The following is a 20053-nucleotide window of genomic DNA, read 5'->3' on the forward strand; positions in this document are numbered from 1 at the left end:
CCTCCATATCCCTACATATTATACCCACTAATCCCTCGAACCTCTGCTACCCTGGACACTAAGGGGCAATTTCTTAGCATGGCCAATCAACCTAACCCGCACATCTTTGGAGTACCAGAGTACCCAGAGGAAACCCACGCAGACACAAGGAGAATGTGCAAACTCCACACAGACAGTGACCCAAGCCAGGAATCGAACCCAGGACCCTGGAGCTGTAAAGCAGCAGTGCTAATCACTGTGCTACCGTGCCTCCGTTATGAGAATAGGGCCTGAATAGTGCAGACTCGATGGGCTGAATGGCCTCCTTCTGCTCTGAGAGGAACCAGCAGGACCCGGAAGGGCCGAACGGCTTTCTCCTGAGTTCCAGCGATGCTCTGCTTCTATTGGCGGAGGCGAGCGGAGCTGGGGCGGCGATTGGCGGGACGACTCATCGTCCGCAGCCAATAGGGAGACTGGCCGGTGGCGCTGCTCCGGTTGGACCAGACGGCCTCCAATCCAAGACAGTAAAGGGAGCGATTGGCTGCAGGTCAGGGTTTCCGATTGGTCTGGATCGGTGCCAATCAAGGCGAGGGTTGGCCAATGAGAGGACAGCAGTCCGGGCAAGGACCACGGTGATTGGCGGAGAGGGTCTGGCGGGGTGGGTCCCGGTCCCAGTCCCGCCCAGCGCGGCTCTCGGGGGCGGTTGGTGCGGCGCGAGCGAGGGAGCAGCTGGAGCGGCGTCGGCGGTGAGGGTGAGTCCCGGGGAGTAGCCGGGAGTGGGGGGTAGAGAGCAGTGAGGGGGAGCGGCGGGAGAGAGACAGAGAGAGAGAGAGTGAGTAACCCCACAGCGAGGCTGTGTCCCAGCCCGGTAAGCGAGGCCTCAGGCCGGGCCAGTGGGGGCTGCAGACCCGGCCGACCCTCCCTCTCTGTCTCTCCCTACCCCGCAGCCGGCTTACCTGAGGCCTGTGGTGGTGAGAGATCCACCACGGCGGGGTGAGAAGGACCGGACGCTGCCCGCCCGCTGTTATCAGGAAGTACCCTGGGGGGGGGGAAGAGAGAGTGCCTGTGGCCGGCCGGCCGTCCCTCCTTCACACCACCTCCCCGACCCTCACCGCCCCCCCCCTCCACCTCCCTGGCCCCCCCCCCCCAGCTCCACCTCCCTGGCCCCCCCCCCCCCCCCCCCGAGCTCCACCTCCCTGCCCCCCCCCCCCCCCCCCCGAGCTCCACCTCCCTGGCCCCCCCCCCCCCCCCCCGACGAGCTCCACCTCCCTGGCCCCCTCCCCCCCCCGAGCTCCACCTCCCTGGCCCCCTCCCCCCCCGAGCTCCACCTCCCTGGCCCCCTCCCCCCCCGAGCTCCACCTCCCTGACCCCCCCCCTCGAGCTCCACCTCCTTGGCCCCCCCCCCCCGAGCTCCACCTCCCTGACCCCCCCCCCCAGCTCCACCTCCCTGACCCGAACCCCACCCACCCCCACCACCTCCCTGACCCGACCCCCTCCCCCCTGCCGTGAGGGTCTGTTTCTTTCTCTCACTTTGGTGGGAATTGGGGTGGGGGTCTACTTTCCCCCTCTGCATTGGTGGGAGATGGTGCACAGGGGGTGACTTCATCCCCACCTCAGTGGGAAAAGGTTGTCTGCCCTTTCCCCACCCCTGTCCTTCTGATGGGAGCTGGGGATAAGCTGGGTGGTGGCAGCCAGCTCCTCTTGCCAGCCTCTCTCTCTCTGCACTCCACCCATGTTCCCAGGTGGATTTAGGGTCAGTGGAGGCCTTCCTGGTAGAACTGGAGCCTTCTGTCCCTTGATGGCACTAGGGCAGGTAGCTCCTCCTGCCTCCTCCTCCTGTAGCTACAGTGGCACTTTGAACCCTGAGCTTGAGAATGGTGGGGTGTGTGTGTGTTTTTGGTGGGGGGTCGTTTCCATGTCTGTGTACTTGGGATAAACATCTTTTGCCTCTCTCCAAATGCAACCCAACCCATAACATCTTTTCTCAGGCAGCATCAACCCATCTCTCCACAAAAAAAGCAAACTTCATCCTCCTACATCTCCTAATTTTTTTGCTGCTTCCTGTTGAATTTAAACATTTTACGAAATTGCAATTTCTTTATGAGCCAATAATCAGCATTTATCTTAACTGTGAAGTTGTAAAACCAGTTTCTCCCTTTATTCTAAGCTTTATGTTAAACATCTTAATTCTTGCATTATATGATGAGAGGCATTGAAAAGAGGCTGGCATTTACTTAGCACACTTCATGACCTCAGGATATCCTCAAGTGTCCTGGGTGTTGCACAGCAAGAAAAGCTGAGTGTGCATGCAACATTAATTCAGCTGCTGGATGCCAGAGATGGGAGACTAAATTGTTGCATTTAAAGCTGAGGAAGTTCTGCAGTTTACACCAGCTCGGAGAAGGTGAAGAGGTTTTTTGAAGTCATGAAGGCTTTCAAAGGGCAAGACTGCTTTTTATTGTTAGGAGGTTTGTGATGTGTGGGTCATTAGTTTAAAATTTTCATTGAGGGTATGGTTTGACAGTTTTATCAGGGTTGTTGTAGTTTGGTTATGAGAGTGGAGGAGGTGGTGTTAGAGGCGGGTACAGTTACAACATTTAAAATACATTTGGAGAGGTACATGGGTGGGAAAGGTTTAGAGGGATATGTGCCAAATGCAGGCAAATGGGACTAGTTCAGTTTGGGAAACCTGGTTGGCATGGACAGGTTGGGTCGAAGAGCCTGCTTCCACGTTGTATAGCTCCAAGACTCTATGGTTGAGGCTTTTTTTGGGAAATTGGTTAAATATTCAAAACTGAAAAATGGGAAGAGTGCCTGGCGGTATTGGATTTTGGTTGCCCTCAAAAGCAGCCAATCCAGATGTGATGACCTCGTGTTCTGTAAAGCTAGGCTTGGAAAACATTTTGAGGTGCAGAGGGTGTGTCATTTATCGACTGCCTCAATGTAGCTCTGGTGTGGAGTTGCTGGCATTGGACTGGAGTAAACACATTAAGAAGCCTCACAACACCAGGTTAAAATCCTTTAAAGAACTTTAACCTGGTGTTGAGACTTCTCAGTGTCGCTCTCCAGACCCACTTAACCTTCGTGGCACGTTGGTTAGCACTGCTGCCTCATAACACCAGGGACCCAGATTCGATTCCTGGCTTGGGTCACTGACTGTGGGGAGTCTGCATGCTCTCCCTGTATCTGCGGTTGTTTCCTCCCACAGTCTGAAAGATGTGCTGGTTAGGTGCATTGGCCATGCTAAATTCTCCCTCAGTGTACCTGAACAGGTGCCAGAGTGTGGCAACTAGGAGATTTTCACAGTTAACTTCATTGCAATGTGAGCCAACTTGTGACACTAATAAATAAACTTAAACCTTTAGCAGGAAGGACATGAAGTGGCGAGTTGAGTTTGAAGCTTGTTTTTAAGAGCCCTTTTTCTCAGGGCCCCTCCATTCAATATTGATGAAACCTAGTCTGCTTACTGAACTGTCCACTCGGAGCAAATGTTAGCAGTGCAGTTTTGTACCAAAGAAGAGCATATCCAAATATCCTGGGCCAGATTTCATTTGGGGAGAGTTTATACAATCAAGCGGGTCCATTCTGCCTGATGTACCTGTGCCAATTCCATTTCAGTCATTGTCGCTAATTCTGATTTTGATTTGATTTATCACTTGTATTGGGATGCAATGGAAGGTATTGTTCCTTGTGCGCTGTACAGACAAAGCATATCATTCATAGAGCATGTAAGGGAGAAGAATGTAGTGTTACAGTCATAGCTAGTATGCAGAGAAAGACGGCTTAATATGCAGCAAGTCCATTCAGAAGTCTGATGGCATCAGGAAAGAAGCTGTTCATGAGTTGGTTGCTTTGTGATCTCAGACTTTTGTAATTTTTCCCCAACAGAAGAAGGTGGAAGAGAGTATTTGTGGGATGTGTGGGGTACTTGATGATCATGGCTACATTTCCATGGTACTGCAAAGACAGAGTCAATGGATGGGAGGCTGGTTTGTGTGATGGACTGGGCTATGTTCACAACACTTTGTAGTTTCTTGTCGTCTTGGTCAGAGCAGGAGCCATGCAAAGCTATGAATAAATCCGGAAAGGATTGTAGCGGACATGTCGCATATTTCCTTACCCTCTTGAGAAAGTGAAGGCGTTGGTGGGCTTTATGAACTATAGCATTGATTTGCAGGGACCAGGACAGGTTGTTGGTGATCTGGACACCTAGAAACCTGAAGGTCTTGACGATCAGTTCTTCCACTGTGTCTTTAATTACCAAAGAGATTAATTTAACTCCTCTTTAAATGCTGTTTTTAGTTGAACTTTAATGGACCGTCAGAAATAATAATTACCTTTTTCTAGTAATACTTGCATGCATTTTTACTTCTCATTGCTTGCTGTTTGTGTGGTGATTGCTCTGAAGGTGTATTAAAGTTTTTCTCATTTGTAACCCTGTTGAGTCAAACATGATCATGGAATTTTAGATTAGTGTAACTTTGATCCATCAGTTCTTTGGAGGCTCTTTGAAAGAGCTGTCCAATTAGTTCACTCCCTTACTCAATTTCAATTGCCCTATAAAATCTTTCCCTTAAAGCGTTTATTTAATTCTCTTTTGGAAGGTACTGTTGAATTTGCTTCTGTCATCCTTTCACGCGGCATATTCCAGGACATAGCAAATTGCTGTCCAAGACATCTTCCCACTGGTCCATTTGCCAGTTATCTTAAATCTCAAATTTTTAAAAATTCCATTAGAACATGTGAAATAGAAGCACAACTGACCCTGGTCAGACCCGTCTTGGAGTACTGTGCTCAGTTCTGGTCGCCTCATTACAGGACGGATGTGGAAGCTATTGAAAGGGTGCAGAGGAGATTTACAAGGATGTTGCTTGGATTGGGTGGCATGCCTTATGAGGATAGGTTGAGGGAGCTCGGTCTTTTCTCCTTCGAGAGACAAAGGATGAGAGGTGACCTGATAGAAGTGTATAAGATGTCGAGAGGTATAGATTGGGCGGATTCTCAGAGGCTTTTTCCCAGAGCTGGAATGGTTGCTACGTGAGAACGCAGGTTTAAGGTGCTGGGGAGTAGGTACAGAGGAGATATCGGGGTAAGTTTTTCTGAGGGTAGTGGGTGAGTGGAATCGGCTGCCGTTGGTGGTGGTGGAGGCAAATTTGATAGGGTCTTTTAAGAGACTTCTGGTTGAGTACATGGACGTATAGAATTGAGGATTATAGGTAAGGCTAGTAGGTAGGGATATCATCAGCGCAACTTGTGGGCTGAAGGGCCTGTTTGTGCTGTAGTTTTTCTATGTTCTGTGTTCTAACTGGGCCAATTGTCCCTTTCAACCCATTTCACCAATTTAATGCAATGATAGCTGATATTCTACGTCAATTCCAATTTCCTGCACCATTCCCACATCCCTGGATTCCTTCACTATCCAAAATCTTTTGCCAGTGGAAATAGCTTCTCTTCATTTACTTGATCTAAATCCCTCAGTTAAATATCCCTTTTCTCTTTCTGTATTTCATTATGACTTTTTTAAAATTCATTTGTGAGACAGTCGCTGGCTGGCCACCATTTATTGTCCATGCTTGATTCAATTGGGTGGCTTGCTAGGCCATTTCAGAAGGTAGTTGAGAGTCGACCACAATGCTGAGCCTCTGGAGTCATATGTAGACCACCCATCTATTGACTCTGTCTACACTTCCTGCAGTAAAAAGTCTGACAACACCAGGTTTCTGCTGCCATGGAAAAGCAACCAGCATAATCAAGGACCCTTTGCATCCCAGACATACTCTCTTCCACCTTCTTCTGTCGGGAAAAAGATAAAGGTTTGAGGTCACACACCAACTGACTCAAGAAAAGCTTGTTCCCTGTTGCCAGCAGACTTTTGAATGGACCAACCGTGTATTAAGTTGATCTTTCTCTCCACCCTAGCCATGACTATAACACTGCTCTGCATACCCTCCTTTCTTTCTCCCCTGTGTACTCAATGAACAATATGCTTTGTCTATACAGCTTGCAAGAACAATACTTTTTACTGCATGCTAATACATGTGAATTCCTCCCACAGTTTGAAAGATGTGCTGGTTAGGTGCATTGCCCATGCTAAATTCTGTGTATCCGAACAGGCACCAGAGTGTGGCAACTAGGGGATTTTCACAGTAACTTCATTGCAGAATTACTATAAGCACACTTGTGACACCAGTAAATTAACTTAACTTAAATAATGAATCAAATCAAATTAAAAGCAAATTACTGTGGATGCTGGAATCTGAAACCAAAAGAGAACATGCTGGAAAATCTCAGCAGGTCTGGCAGCATCTGTAAGGAGAGAAAATAGCTGACGTTTTGAGTCCAGATGACCCTTTGTCAAAATGTCAGCTCTTTTTCCTCTCCTTACAGATGCTGCCAGACCTGGTGAGATTTTCCAGCCTTTTCTCTTTTGGAATCAAATCAAATTGTCTTCCCTAAAGGACATTTGTAGATCAGATAGGTTTTTCCAACAATTGACAATGGTTTCATGGTCAACAGTCGATTGTAGGCATTTTTAAAAAATTCAGATTCCATCATCTGCTGTGGCAGGATTCGAACCTGGGTCGCCAAAACATTAGCTGAGTTTTTAGATTAACAATCTAGCGATAACATCACCAGGCTATTGCCTCCCTAGACTTGATATGGCCTGTACACTTGTGAATCTTTTTCTTCAATGTGCAAGGAAATAGCTGGAGTCTCAAAATCAAATGAATTTGCAATATATGTACAAGAGAGGTGTGCAAGCTGTATTGATACTAAATCTTGGGTACATGAGTTATCGAGCAGCTAGTGAGTTATGGCCCTTAAATCCTAGTAAATAATTGAGATGTGTAGACCAAACAGAAACAAAGATGTTTACTTTGTGAATTCATGCTGCAGAATGTTTTTTTAATGTCTTTCTCCATCAGCAACCAGTCTGGTTCACTGATGTCCCTTTAGGGAAGGAGATCAGCCACCCTTCCCTGGTCTGGCCTACACATGACTCCAGAGCCATGGCAATGTGATTGACTATCAACTGCACTCCACAGGCAACTAGATGGACAATAAATGCTGGCTGGCTGGCCAGCCAGTCAGCGACTCCCATATTCCATGAATGAATAAAAAGAAAAGCTTTAACAGAAGTATTCACATTGAGTGAGCCAAATACTCAGCTGAAACAAATAGAAGAACTGGTCAACCAGCCCTATGTCTGGCAAAACGTGTGAGTGAATTCCTGTTACATTTTAATACTTCCAAGGAAATAGAATTTCGGCGAAATATGAAAGTTATACTTCTCAAAAGTTGCATTTCAGCTGGATTGCGACTTATCCCCTGGCTATATTCAGCTGGTTCTCTTTCTGTTCTGTGAAAGTCTACTTTATGCTGAAATTCTTGGGAAATAATTAATTGTTGACATGAGCAATGAGAATTTTGGAGTTTGAATCTAAGTGGAAGATGCATAGCGACTGGAAATTAATTGTATTTCTATCTCAATTGGGCTCTCACGACTATTTCAAATCAGCTGAAAAGTTGGCCTAAATGTACCTTTTTTGTATACTCTAGGTACGCATTAAGACAGCAGTTATTGGCACTAAGCACTGCATAAAATGGAATAGTACAATGAAAGCCCATTCGATGGCAAAATTGGCCTCGAGTGTGATCATAGGTGTGTCTTGGTGGTCAGGTGTTTTTGTAGTTTGTAGCTATCGAACGGAATTTGGGTGTGTAAGATATAATCTTGTCAGTTTTCTCCTGCACCTATTTAAAATGGAGAAATACGTGATCTCTCACTTGCATGTGTATACTGAGGTGATCACATCAGATTATAATTGTGTGTGTTGTTTTTGATTCTAAACTAGGACTCCACTGGTAACGGACAAAGTTTACAGTCTTTAACATTTTCCACTCGTCTTTACTTCTGGATTGTTGGGTATTTTAATGCACCAGCAACCTTTTCAAGAGGTTTGGGGTGGAATTCTCCTTGTGCTGCCCGACATAGGAATCATAGCAGATGGGACATGCAATGACCTTGGGTGGGATTTTCCATTCTTGGGGGTGAGAGTAGCTGCAAAATCCCCCTCTTGTTTATTTAGTTTGTTTGTTTATTAGTTGCAAGTAAGCCTTACATTAACACTACAAAGAAGTTACTGTGAAATTCCCTAGTCACCACAGTCCGGTGCTTGTTCAAGTCCATGCGCTTAAGCGGCATGTCTTTTGGACTGAGAGGAAACCAGTGCAGATTCCACACAGACAGTAACCCAAGCTGGGAATCGAACCCGGGTCTCTGACACTGTGAGGCAGCAGTGCTAACCAGCGTGCCATCATGGTTTCTTCTGAATAAGCACAGGAGTGAGTACTCGGGTCTTAGCAATAAAATCAGAAATTCTGGGAACATTCTGCAGGTTAGACAGCATCTGTGGAGGAATAAATAGAAACCAGGTTTTCTGGATGGAAGGTATTTCCAGAATTTTTAACCTTTCTGCCTCTTTACAAGACATGAATTCCTGTAGTCCATTTAGTTCTAAGTTGCTGCTACGTCAGCTGTGCAGTTTGTTTGGTCTCAATTAATGTTTTCAGGCAGCAGCATGTTCATTGATTTCATAAGTATGTCTGATGCCTGAAGGTTATGCTTAACTACGGTAGTGTTTTTACATGACCATATGTTTTGTACAGAAATGCAGCAGGTTATGTTGGAACTGTTTAAACTATGCATTATAACTTGCAAAAAATATTGCAACGTAACTAGTTGCCATCAGACTTTTGAATGGACCTACCTCATGTTAAGCTGATCTTTCTCTACACCCTAGCTATGACTGCAACGCTGTTCTACACTCTCTCCTTACTTCTCTGTGAAAGGTATGCTTTGTGTAGCGCACAATAAACAGTACTTTTCACTGCATACAATACAAATGACAAATCAAATCAGTTTATTGACTGATCTATACATGCCCCATATATGGCATCAGAGCTTTATAAAGAGGATCTATCATGTTCCATATATTCTACTAAACAGTACAACAGGCAACACAGTGGTTAGCACTGCTGCCTCTCAGCACCAGGGACCTGGGTTCGATTCCTGGCCTGGGTCATTATCTTGTGGAGTTTGCACATTTTTCCCTGCCTGTGTGGATTTCCTCTGGGTGCTCCGGTTTCCTCCCACAATCTGAAAGACAAGTTGATTAGGTGCATTGGCCATGCTAAATTCTTCCTCTGTACTCCAACAATGTGTGGCGACTAGGAGAATTTCACAGTAACTTCATTGCAATGTTAATGTAAGCCTACTTGTGACTAATGAAAAAAAGGCTTTCTGGTGAGGAATTCCTTAATGGGCGTGCAAAATCCATGGGGGAGCATTGTTCTAATTTCTGGCATCTCTTCCATACATTTTTTCCCAGTGCTTGTCCTGGGTGTCACAATATTTAATTCACCAAACTCTTCATGTCCGCGATGTGAGGCAGTGTTTCTATACTGCTGCTGAAGTTGATAATGACCTCTCTCTAATCAGAGAGCTGATTGATGTAATTCACAGTTTAGACAGATGTTTCTAACGTGTGAATTTTAAAAAGCAATGGTGTTTGAGTTGGCTTCCCCTCATTTTTCAGCAACTCTCACTTTGGCGTTCAGAAGTCAAATCAAATTGACATGCTTGCCTCTCAGTGGCCCTTTAATCTGATGCATGTCTATTGCAACACAAAAGCTTGTATTCAGTGAGTCATTAGCTTGATTCTTGATGGGAACAAAATGCCCGAGTTAAACTCTCCAGGTAACTATGCACTGCTTAAAATGCATTTGAGTGGGGGCAGGGTGCTGCAGGGAGGAAGAGAAGGAAAGCCAATAATTTACCTATGTGGAAATTTGTCTCTGAATTACTCTATTGTCCTGAAGTGCAGAATGCTGTACGGTGTTGCCTCCTTTAGTTTATTTTTTGACAGTATGCAAATGTGAATTTGAATGCTTTTAAAGGTCCTCAGAGGGTTTGTATTATTTGTTGAAGAAACACTCAATGATGTTGTCGAATAACAAGTTGTGTATTTAATTATTTTAGTTTTCAAATGTTGTCTGTTTCTGCAACATTTTGTGCTAGTTTAGATAACATTTTTTATGGACTGTTGGTATGGTTTATGAATTAATGGCTTTGCAGGATTCCAGGTAGCATCTACCTCCAAGACAATCAAGCTCTCACCTTGCCTTTTGATTTGGTGATTTTATGATCATCTTCACATCTACTTTGTGGCTGTTAGTGTAGTAACATAGTGGTTAAATTACTAGATTAACGATCAAGAGAATATGGGTTCTCATTCTACTATAGCCGTTGAAGAATTTCAATTCAACCAAGACAGTCAGATTGTTATAAGAGCCTAACTGGTTGACTTGCATGCTAGCTTCATGTGTCCTTTATGCAATTCTGGTCCCGCACCAATGCGGTTACTCTGAACTACCCTCATGCCACTGAGCGAGCCACCACTTGTACCAAAACAAGGATGTGCAATAAATTCCAATCTTGCCAGAGGCACCTACATCCTGAGAATGAACGACAAAAACCATACCTCAACTGTTTTCGTAACATTTGAAAATTGTGCATTGATTACCAGATGTTCTATCAACCCCCTTAATATTTGGCTTTATCCACAAAAATGTGTGGCATGGCGGCACCGACCTGCGTTCAATTCCGCCCTTGGCTGACGGTCAGTGTGGAGTTTGAACATAAGAAATAGGAGCAGGAGTAGGCCATCTAGCCCTTTGAGCCTGCCCCACCATTCAGTAAGATCATGGCTGATCTGAAGTGGATCAGTTCCACTTTCCCGCTTTCTCCCCATAACCCTTAATTCCCCTGTCTATCAGAAACCTATCTACCTGTGACTTAAATATATTTAGCGAGGTAGCCTCCACAACTTCAACGGGCAGAGAATTCCTGAGATTCACCACCCTTTGAGTGAAGAAGTTCCTCCTCAACTCTGATCTAAACTGCTCTCTCTCCCCCTCCCCCCTCTAGTCCTGCTATCCTTTCTAAGCGGGAAGACTCTCTCTACCTCTGCCCTATCCATCCCCTTCATTATTTTATACATCTCTATAATACGTTTGCATGTTCTACCTCTTTCTGCATGGGTTTCTTCTAAGTGCTCCGCTTTATTCCCGCAGCCAAATCTTCCGTTAGGTGGACTGGTCATAGTATGAATTAGTCATTGTAAATGTATGGGGCTAGGGCAGGGCGAGTGGGCCTAGGTTAAGATGCTCTTGCAGAAAATTGCTGCAGACTCAATGGGCCAAATGGCCCTCTTCTGCACTATAGGGAATCTATGGCTCTACCTACCTGTTTAACAACAGATTAGTAATATCTTGTAATTCATGTTGTCTGAACAGTTTCAAATGCTATAATTTGGGCAGTTTTGTGTTCTCTTTCTGACAAAATGTCACCTGTATATGTAAATTTCTTGCTGAGACATCAATTGTTCTCTGGCTATTATCTGCATTTACATTTTTCAAGGTCAAACAGTCAACTTTTGTAGAGCACTTTGTAGTGTTTGTGCAGTTCTGATGGGATTGTTGTCATACTTCATTTAAGTCTGGATATTACATAAATCATTTTGCTGAAAGATGTAACTGGCATTAAGCAACTTGAATGCTTAATATATTTTTTCTGTTTGCATAAATTTTCTTCTGTTTAGGCTCACTGAAATGCGGTATATTTCAAAGTTGGGTGGATGTTGGCATTGTTCCATTGATTTTAGTGCTTGTATGATTTGAATCTAGCGGAACATCTTTTTACATGAAATGCTTGTGAGCTGAATGTAGTTTCTTAAAAGAAGACATGAACCACATTTAATGCATTGTGACTTAATGTAGTCCTTCTTTCCTCCTCCTCTGATGTCAGAAATGAACAGTTTTTGGATTTGCTTAGGTGCATTGACCCAAACAGGCGCCAGAGTGTGGCGACTAGGGGAATTTTGCAGTAACATCATTGCAATGTTAATGAAAGGCTTGTGACTAATAAATAAACTTCTAAACTTTATTTTTTATTTTATTAATGTCACAAGTAAGCTTAATTTGCAATGAATATTGAAATGCTGCATCTTAAGTTGGGCCAAACTTTTCAGTCATAAATGAAAATTCATGAAATATCCAAACAGCTCAACACATTATTAATCAGGCAGAATGTAATTTTCCTGTCCTGCTGGGAACTCTCTTGACTGGTTGTGACATAAATTTAAAATGTGCAGTAATCTGAAATGTGGCATGAAATAGAAATTTAGGATTAAATACATAAACCAGGTTTGCACTTAATACAGGGCTGCCTTTTATTTTCTCCCTCAGCCCAATGATATGCAGGTTCGGTTGATTGCTCATGCTAAATTACCCCTTGGTATCAGGGGAATTAGTAAATACGCGGGGTTACGGGTATAGTAAAAGTAAGTAAAAGCAGGGAGGTCTTGCTGCAACTGTACAGAGTACTGGTGAGGCTGCAGCTGGAGTCGTGTGCAATTTTGGTCGCCACAGTTGCGGAAGGATATATTGGCCTTGGAGGGAGTGCAGAGGAGGTTCACTAGGCTGATACCGGAGATGAGGGGGTTGACCTATGAAGAGAGATTAAATAAACTGGGTCTGTACTCGTTGGAGTTTAGAAGGATGACAGGGGATCTTATAGAGACGTATAAGATAATGAAGGGGATGGATAGGGTAGAGGTAGAGAGATTCATAGAACATAGAACACTACAGCACAAACAGGCCCTTCGACCCACGAGTTGCGCCGATCACATCAACACCTACCAATCCATAGACCTATCTGTAACCCCCAATCCCACTAAATCCCATATACTCATCCAGAAGTCTTTTAAAAGACCCCAGTGAGTTCGCCTCCACCACCACTGACAGCAGCCGATTCCATTCACTCACCACCCTCTGAGTGAATGGAATCAGCTGCTTAGCCAATGGAATGGAATCTTTCTGCTTAGAAAGGATAGCAGGACTAGAGGACACAGCCTCAAGATAAGAGGCGGGGGGGTGCAGTTTAGATCGGAGTTGAGGAACTTCTTCACTCAAAGGGTGGTGAATCTCAGGAATTCTCTGCCTGTTGAAGTGGAGGCTACCTCGCTAAATATATTTAAGTCACGGGTAGATAGGTTTCTGATAGACAGGGGAATTAAGGGTTATGGGGAGAAAGTGGGAAAGTGGAACTGATCCACTTCAGATCAGCCATGATCTTATTGAATGGTGGGACAGGCTCGAAGGGCTAGATGGCCTACTCCTGCTCCTGTTTGTTATGTTCTTATGTATAGGGTCTGGTGGGATTGTTGTTGGTGTGGGCTTGATGAGCCAAATAGCCGCCTCCTGTACTGTAGGGATTCTGAGTTGTGACCCAATTTTTCTGCACTTGGCTGTAAAAAGATTCTAGGGCGCCATTTGAGTAGTTGCAGCAGAGTTCTCCAAGTGACCTGCGCAACATTCATTTCTCATTTAACATGACAGACAAATTGACCTCGTCATCAGACTTCACTCTTTTGCTGTTTGTGCTGTGTATAAATTAATTGCAATGTTTGCTTATCTTCAAAAGTCATTAATTTTGTATGACATATTTTGGAATTTTCTGAAGACCCATAACATGGCTGTTCTTGCATCATCTTGGGATCATAGAATCACTACAGTGCAGAAGGAAGCCATTTGGCCCACCAAGCCTGCACCCATGACAGTCCCACCCAGGTACCATCATAACCCCACGCATTTACCCTGCTAATCCCCCTGACATTAAGGGCCAATATAGCATAGCTAATCCATCTAACCTGCACATCTTTGGAGTGTGGGAGGAAACTGAAGCACTCAAGCCCATGCAAACGCAGGGAAGATGTGCAAATTCCTGAAGCTATGTATTCTGCAAATGAGAATTACTTCACAGTTTAGCTTTGTACATGTTGCAATAACTAATTTTGGCAATTATATGTTTTATACACTGAATTTTAAAATATTTAAGGCTTTGTTTTGACATATTAATGCACAGGGTAATTATGTGATAAACACCTGTATAGAGATGTGGAAACTGGATCCTTCGTGCGTGAGTCATGCGTTGCTTGCAAATGTCTGTCCCTCAGACCAAAGGTGATGCATAGCATATAATTTTTCCGTGCAGGAAGTGACTTTTCTTGTGATCCTTTATATAATGCTGATCTGTGGTTCAGCCAATGCTTCAGGCTAATTAATTCTTCTTTTGCAAGTTTGTTCTCAATATAATATGGATTGGGGAAAACTCGTGGGATGGAGGGGAAGAGTTTATTGAACAAGATCTTTGAGGGGATTGGTGAGGCAACAACTGGTTTTGTGATTCAGACTCACTACTTGTGATATTTCCCAGAAATTACATTGACTTTGGACGTTTATCGCTTCTAATTTTAAGTCTGACGCAGTGGCACCCTGACGCAGTGGGGCACAGGATGCCAATCTGTTGTTAAATCTAGCAGTGTAGAACCAAGGGCAGGCTAAATGACTGAATAATTGACATAATGAAAAGACATGACACAGGCAACTTGAGTTCAAACAGCACAGTATTCCAATATAGTGTAACACACTGGCATGCAGGTAGGTAGCTATAATGATTTATAAGATGTGTTAGTCTTATAAGCCTATTAGGGAACATCTATGAAACCTGTTAGTGATATGCTAAGGAAACTATTGTAAAGTGTTAGAATTTGGTAATTTTTGTTTAACTCATTTACAACTTGGGTGTTGCTTTTGAGTTGATTTATTGTCACGTGTATTGGGATACAGTGAAAAGTATTGTTTACTGCACACTATACAGACAAACTGTTCCTAGAGTACATGGGGAGGAGGAAAGGAGAGGGTGCAGAATGTAGTGTTATAGTCATCGCTAGGGTGCAGAGAAATATCAACTTAAGGAAGGTCCATTCAAAAGTCTGACAGAAGAGAAGAAGCTGTTCCTGAGTTAGTTGGTATGTGTTTTCAGGCTTTTGTATCTTTTCCCCAACGAGAAGAGTATGTCTGGGATGTGTGGGGTCCTTGACTGTGCTGGCTGCTTTTCCGAGGCAGTGGGGAGTGTGAAAGGAATCAATGAATGGGAGGTTAGTTTGCATGATGGACTGAGCTATGTTCACAACTCTTTATGGTTTCTTGCGGTTTTGGTCAGAGCAGGAGCCATACTAAGGTGTGATGCAGCTTGTAGCTAGGACAGTTCCCCTCAAGGTGGTGAGCTGCTGAAGCCCATGAGGTGTAAGTACACCCACAGTACTGTTAAGGTCAGGGTTTTAGGATTTTGACCCAGCAACATGTGAAGTAATGGTGATACAAAAGCCTGAAAACACATACCAACTGACTCAAGAACAGCTTCTTCTCTGACTTTGATCCAGGGCAGGACTTAGTTAGTGGTAGGGTGTTGGGGAGAGTTATAGAACAGAGATTTAGAGGTACGTGTTCATAGCCCCTTGAAATTGAAGTCACAGGTGGACAGTGGTGAAGAAGGCATTCAGCATGCTTGATTTCATTGGTCAGAACGTTGAATGCAGGAGTAGGGATGTCTTGTTGAAGTTGTATAAGACATTGGTAAAGTCACACTTGGAATACTGTGTACAGTTCTGGACACCCTATTGTAAAATATTATTAAACTAGAAAGAGTGCAGAAAAGATTTACTAGGATGGTACTGGTACTTGATGGTTTAGGTTATAAGGAGAGGTTGGATAGACTGGGACTTTTTTCTCTGGAGCGTAGGAGGCTGAGGGGTGACCTTATACAGGTTTATAAAATAATGAGAGGCATAGATTGGTTAGATTGATTATCTAGACATTGACTATGTCCCCAATATAGCAGAGTCTAAAACTAGAGGGCTTGGGTTTAAGGTGAGAGAGGAGACATACAAAAGTGTCCAGAGGGGCAATTTTTTTCAGTGTGTGGTGAGTGTCTGGAAAGAGCTGCTATAGGTGGTAGTAGAGGCGGGTATAATTTTGTCTTTTAAAAAGCATTTAGACAGTTACGTGGGTAAGATGGGTATGGAGGGATGTGGGCCAAATGCAGGCAGTTGGGATTAGCTTTGAGGTTTAAAAAAGGGTAGCATAGACAAGTTGGGTCGCAGGGCCTGTTTCCATGCTGTAAACCTCTGACTCTCTGTATCCAAGTCGGGATAGTGAGTAACTGAGGGAAACCTCCATGGGGTGGTTTTCCCAGTTATCTGCTACCCTTGCCTTCCAGATGGCAGTGGTCTTGAGTTTAGAAGGTATTTCCAAAGGAAGCTTGGTGAGATCCTGCAGTGCACCTTGTAGCTGGTAAATGGCTCCCATCGTTCATCGGTGGTGGAGGGAGTGAAAGGGTATCATCAAGTGAGCTGCTTTGACCTGGACGGTGTGGAGCTTCCTGAATGTTGTTGGAGCTGCTCTCATCCAGGCAAGTGGAGAATATTCCATTAAACTCCTGACTTGTGTCTGATAGGACATAGAAAAACTACAGCTCAAACAGGCCCTTCGGCCCACAAGTTGTGCCGATCATAACTCTACCTACTAGGCTTACCTATAACCTTCAATCCTATTAAGTCCCATGTACTCATCCAGAAGTCTCCTAAAAGACCCTTTCGAATTTGCCTCCACCACCACCAACGGCAGCTGATTCCACGCACCCACCACCCTCTGAGTGAAAAACTTACCCCTGACATCTCTTCTGTACCTACTCCCCAGTTAGGTGATGGTTAGGCTTTGGGAAGCCAGGACGTGAGTTACTTGCTGCAGAATTCTTAGCCTGTGTCCTGCTCTGGTAACAACAGTATTTGTATGCTAGTTCAGTTTCTGGTTGATGGTAACCCCCAGACTGTAGTTGCTGATAGTGGGGGATTCAGTAACGATAATACCATGGAATGTCAAGGAGTGGTGATTAGATCCCCCCTCGTTGATTTCCGTTGCCTGGCACTTACGCGGCACAAATGTTACTTGCTACATGTCAGACCAAGCCTGGATATTGTCCAGGTCTTGTTGCATTTTGACATGAGCAGTTTCTGTATCTGAGAATGGTGTTGAACATTGTAGTTATCTGGAAACACCCCCTCTATGACCCTATGATGGAAAGGAGGTCATTGAAGTGGCTGAAGATGGCTGGGCCTAGGAAATACGCTGACGAACTCCTGCAGCGATGTTCTGGAGCTGAGATGGTTGACCTTTGGTCACCACAACCATCTTCCTTTGTGCTAGGTATGACTTCAACTAACAGAGAATTTATGCCCGATTCCCTTTGACTCCAGTTTTGCTAGGGTGTCTCTATCAAGAGCAGTGTCTCTCACCTGGCATCTGAAGTTCAGACTCTTTTGTCTGTGTTTGAGCTAAGGCTCTAATGAGTTTCCCTGGCAGATCCCAAACTAAGTGAGCATGAACAGGGTATTACTGAATAAGTGCTGCTTGATAGCACTTCCGTTATTTTATTGTTGATCAAAGGTAGACTGATCGGCTGTAATTGGCCAGGTTGGAATAGTCTGTTTCTTGTGTACAGGACATACCTGGACAATTCTCCATATTGTCAGACAGATGCCTGTGTTGTGGCTGTACTGGAATGGCTTGGCTAGGGGCATGGCAAGTTCTGGAACACGAGTAATTATACTCTTCAGGAGTATTACTGGAGTATTGTCAGGGCCTATAACTTTTGCAGTTTCCAGTACCTTCAACCGTTTCTTGATATCCCGTGAAGTGAATCAAATTAGCTGAAGATTGGGATCTATGAAACTGGGGACCTCTGGAGGAGGCTTTAATACAGGACTCAGTGGATTTCTGAATACTACTTGGGCTTCTGTTTTTAAGATGTATCACCGACTGCAGACATTTAAGCATAATTTTAAAAGTTATTTTACAACATTTAAGTTTATCTCCAGGGTTACACATTGAAGCAAAGATAAGTAAACTCATGGTGTCTCGATAATAGCCACCATTATTTCCTTAATTATGCTTGAAGGTCTGATTGTCAGTATAATCTCCTAGCCTGACATTGCTTTAAAAAAAGAATTATGTCTCATTGACCAAGAGCCAGAAAAGGGAATAATTATTTGCAGACACTGTGCATTACAGCAAGCATACTGATGATCGTTGTCTGTTGTGCTAATCACTAACAAAATCAAATCGCCAACAGTACTACGAATGCATCTTGCATTTCAATAGTTGGCATGTAATCATGTTTTATAGTATTGTAAACTGAAATTCGCTCTGATTCTCATCTTTAGGATATAAGTTATGAAGTGTTCCTGGGTTAGTTTAATCTTGTCTGCTCCTAGGAATCTCAGGATTTGACTGCAGTAATGACATTCCAATAGCCTGTTAGTGTTCAGTGTAATTTCTTCACTATTAAACTATCAACGTTATTTAAATTTTTTATTGAAATTGTAGTGTAATGTTGAAGGTGGTTCAGAGTGATTCACGAGGCTGCAATTTAATCTAGGTTCCTGACGTTATCTCAACCTCTGACAAATTATAGCCTTTCTACGCCAGTCTTCTATATTGTATGGTGCAGCAGTTATGATTTTTAGGGCTGGGAATGAGAATATGTTACTCTAGCTGTAACATGAGTTAGTTTGCATTTACTGTATATTGAAGGGAAATGTTAAGCCAGATGGCACAGCATTGTTTTCTGGGCTGTAGAGGGTAAACAGCCAGATTTGCACTTCCATGAGCTATCGAGTGATTCCTGATGGGAAAGCACTAGAGTAGGAATTTTTTGATTCAGGAGCAGGATATGATGCGACACAGTTCACTAGCATGCCAGTACGTTGCCTTGATTTTGGCAAAAGATGTAATTTCTCTGCTCCTGCTGGAGTTGTGTGGTGCGAAGCGTAAAGGAAGAGGATGGGGAAAGTTATTGGTGCTTAAAGTGATGAGCTTCCCATTTGACATGAAATATGTGTGTGCAGTTTCCCTTTGTGCAATTAAGTTGTAAAGTACTTGCAATGCACACTTTAAACAGTTTGTTTTGCACTATGAGTTCTTGATTTAGGATTCAGAAAATAGTCCATAAAAATTGAAGCAAAATCTGATTATCATACTTGGGCTGTTCAGTCTAAAGGCTCTAAGAGCCAAGCTGAATGTTGCTTTCTTCCAGGGTCATTTGTGCTAGCTTATTGCCATGTTTCATTCTTTTGAATCATGTATAATGGTTTTATTAAATTAAACTAATGACTCTCTTCAATTGAGAGTTGAGAGTGCAGTGTATCTTGAAGTTGTTTGTAACACGGCTGCGTATAGCCTGTTTAAAATTGCTGCCATTTTAATTTGTTTGAATTATCATTTACAATTGTTTATTTACACCAGGAGGTAGCTATTTAAATTTCATGGTTGTAATCCAAGATTTTGCTGCAACCCAGAGTGGTAGAATCACACTGGACCACCTTCAACATTACAGTACAATCTTATAATTTAAATAACGTTGATAGTTTTGGTTTAGCAAGAATTGTACTTGTGCTGTGAGCGACAGTGATCACTTTCCTGTCTATTGTTATCTGTAGACTTGAAACCCCGAGTTAAAGTGCCCTGCTACCATTCTTGGTCGAAACTTCCTAAAATTGGAGTTATGCAAACTACTTGCAGAAGACCTCGTGCGAAGAATCTGCAGTATCCTGCAAGTGTGAAAGGATGTACAGTAGTTGCTTCTGTCCCTTCAACTCCCATCATTTCATTTGAGCTGAGTCCCTGTATTGATCAATCAAAGACCCCTTCTGTGGACCTAATTTTCCTGGACCACATTTACATCTGCCACGCACTATGAACTATTAGTGTCCAGATGTCTCTCTCTCTGTTTGACTCCTTTGTTAGCTGTCCTGTGGGAGCTGTGAAATGCAGGCCTGTGCTGCAGTGCAACGCAAGGAGGATGGCTGGTGAGAGAGTCTTGAAACAAGGGAGCTGGTTCTCTTTGTCTGGCAGGTTTTAATTTTGTTTTGAGTGGGTAACTTTCATACGTGTTGGCCAGCCAAGCTCGTGATTTCCATGGGCTGAAAAGGGCTGGCAGCAGAGTGGCTATGCAGGCTAAATTATTAGCACTTAAACCAAACATTTTAACTGGCTAAGTCGAATGCTCAGATACTGAATCAAATCTCTGCTGCCTGTGTCCTAACTGGCACCC

General features: G+C 43.8%; 1 protein-coding gene across 1 annotated transcript in view; it reads left to right on the forward strand.

The window, feature by feature from the left end:
* The first annotated feature begins 663 nt into the window (after positions 1 to 663).
* The window catches only part of LOC145360628 (tyrosine-protein kinase CSK), a 159591-nt gene continuing 140201 nt past the window's right edge, over positions 664 to 20053 (forward strand). Inside the window, exon 1 of the mRNA XM_080215977.1 lies at positions 664 to 731. The gene's annotated coding sequence lies outside the window, so the exon portion shown is untranslated. The remainder of the gene's footprint in view (positions 732 to 20053) is intronic.

Source organism: Carcharhinus amblyrhynchos, chromosome 32 (genome assembly GCF_965287045.1).
Source record: "Carcharhinus amblyrhynchos chromosome 32, sCarAmb.v2.hapA, whole genome shotgun sequence".
In the NCBI taxonomy this organism is placed as follows: Eukaryota; Metazoa; Chordata; class Chondrichthyes; order Carcharhiniformes; family Carcharhinidae; genus Carcharhinus; species Carcharhinus amblyrhynchos.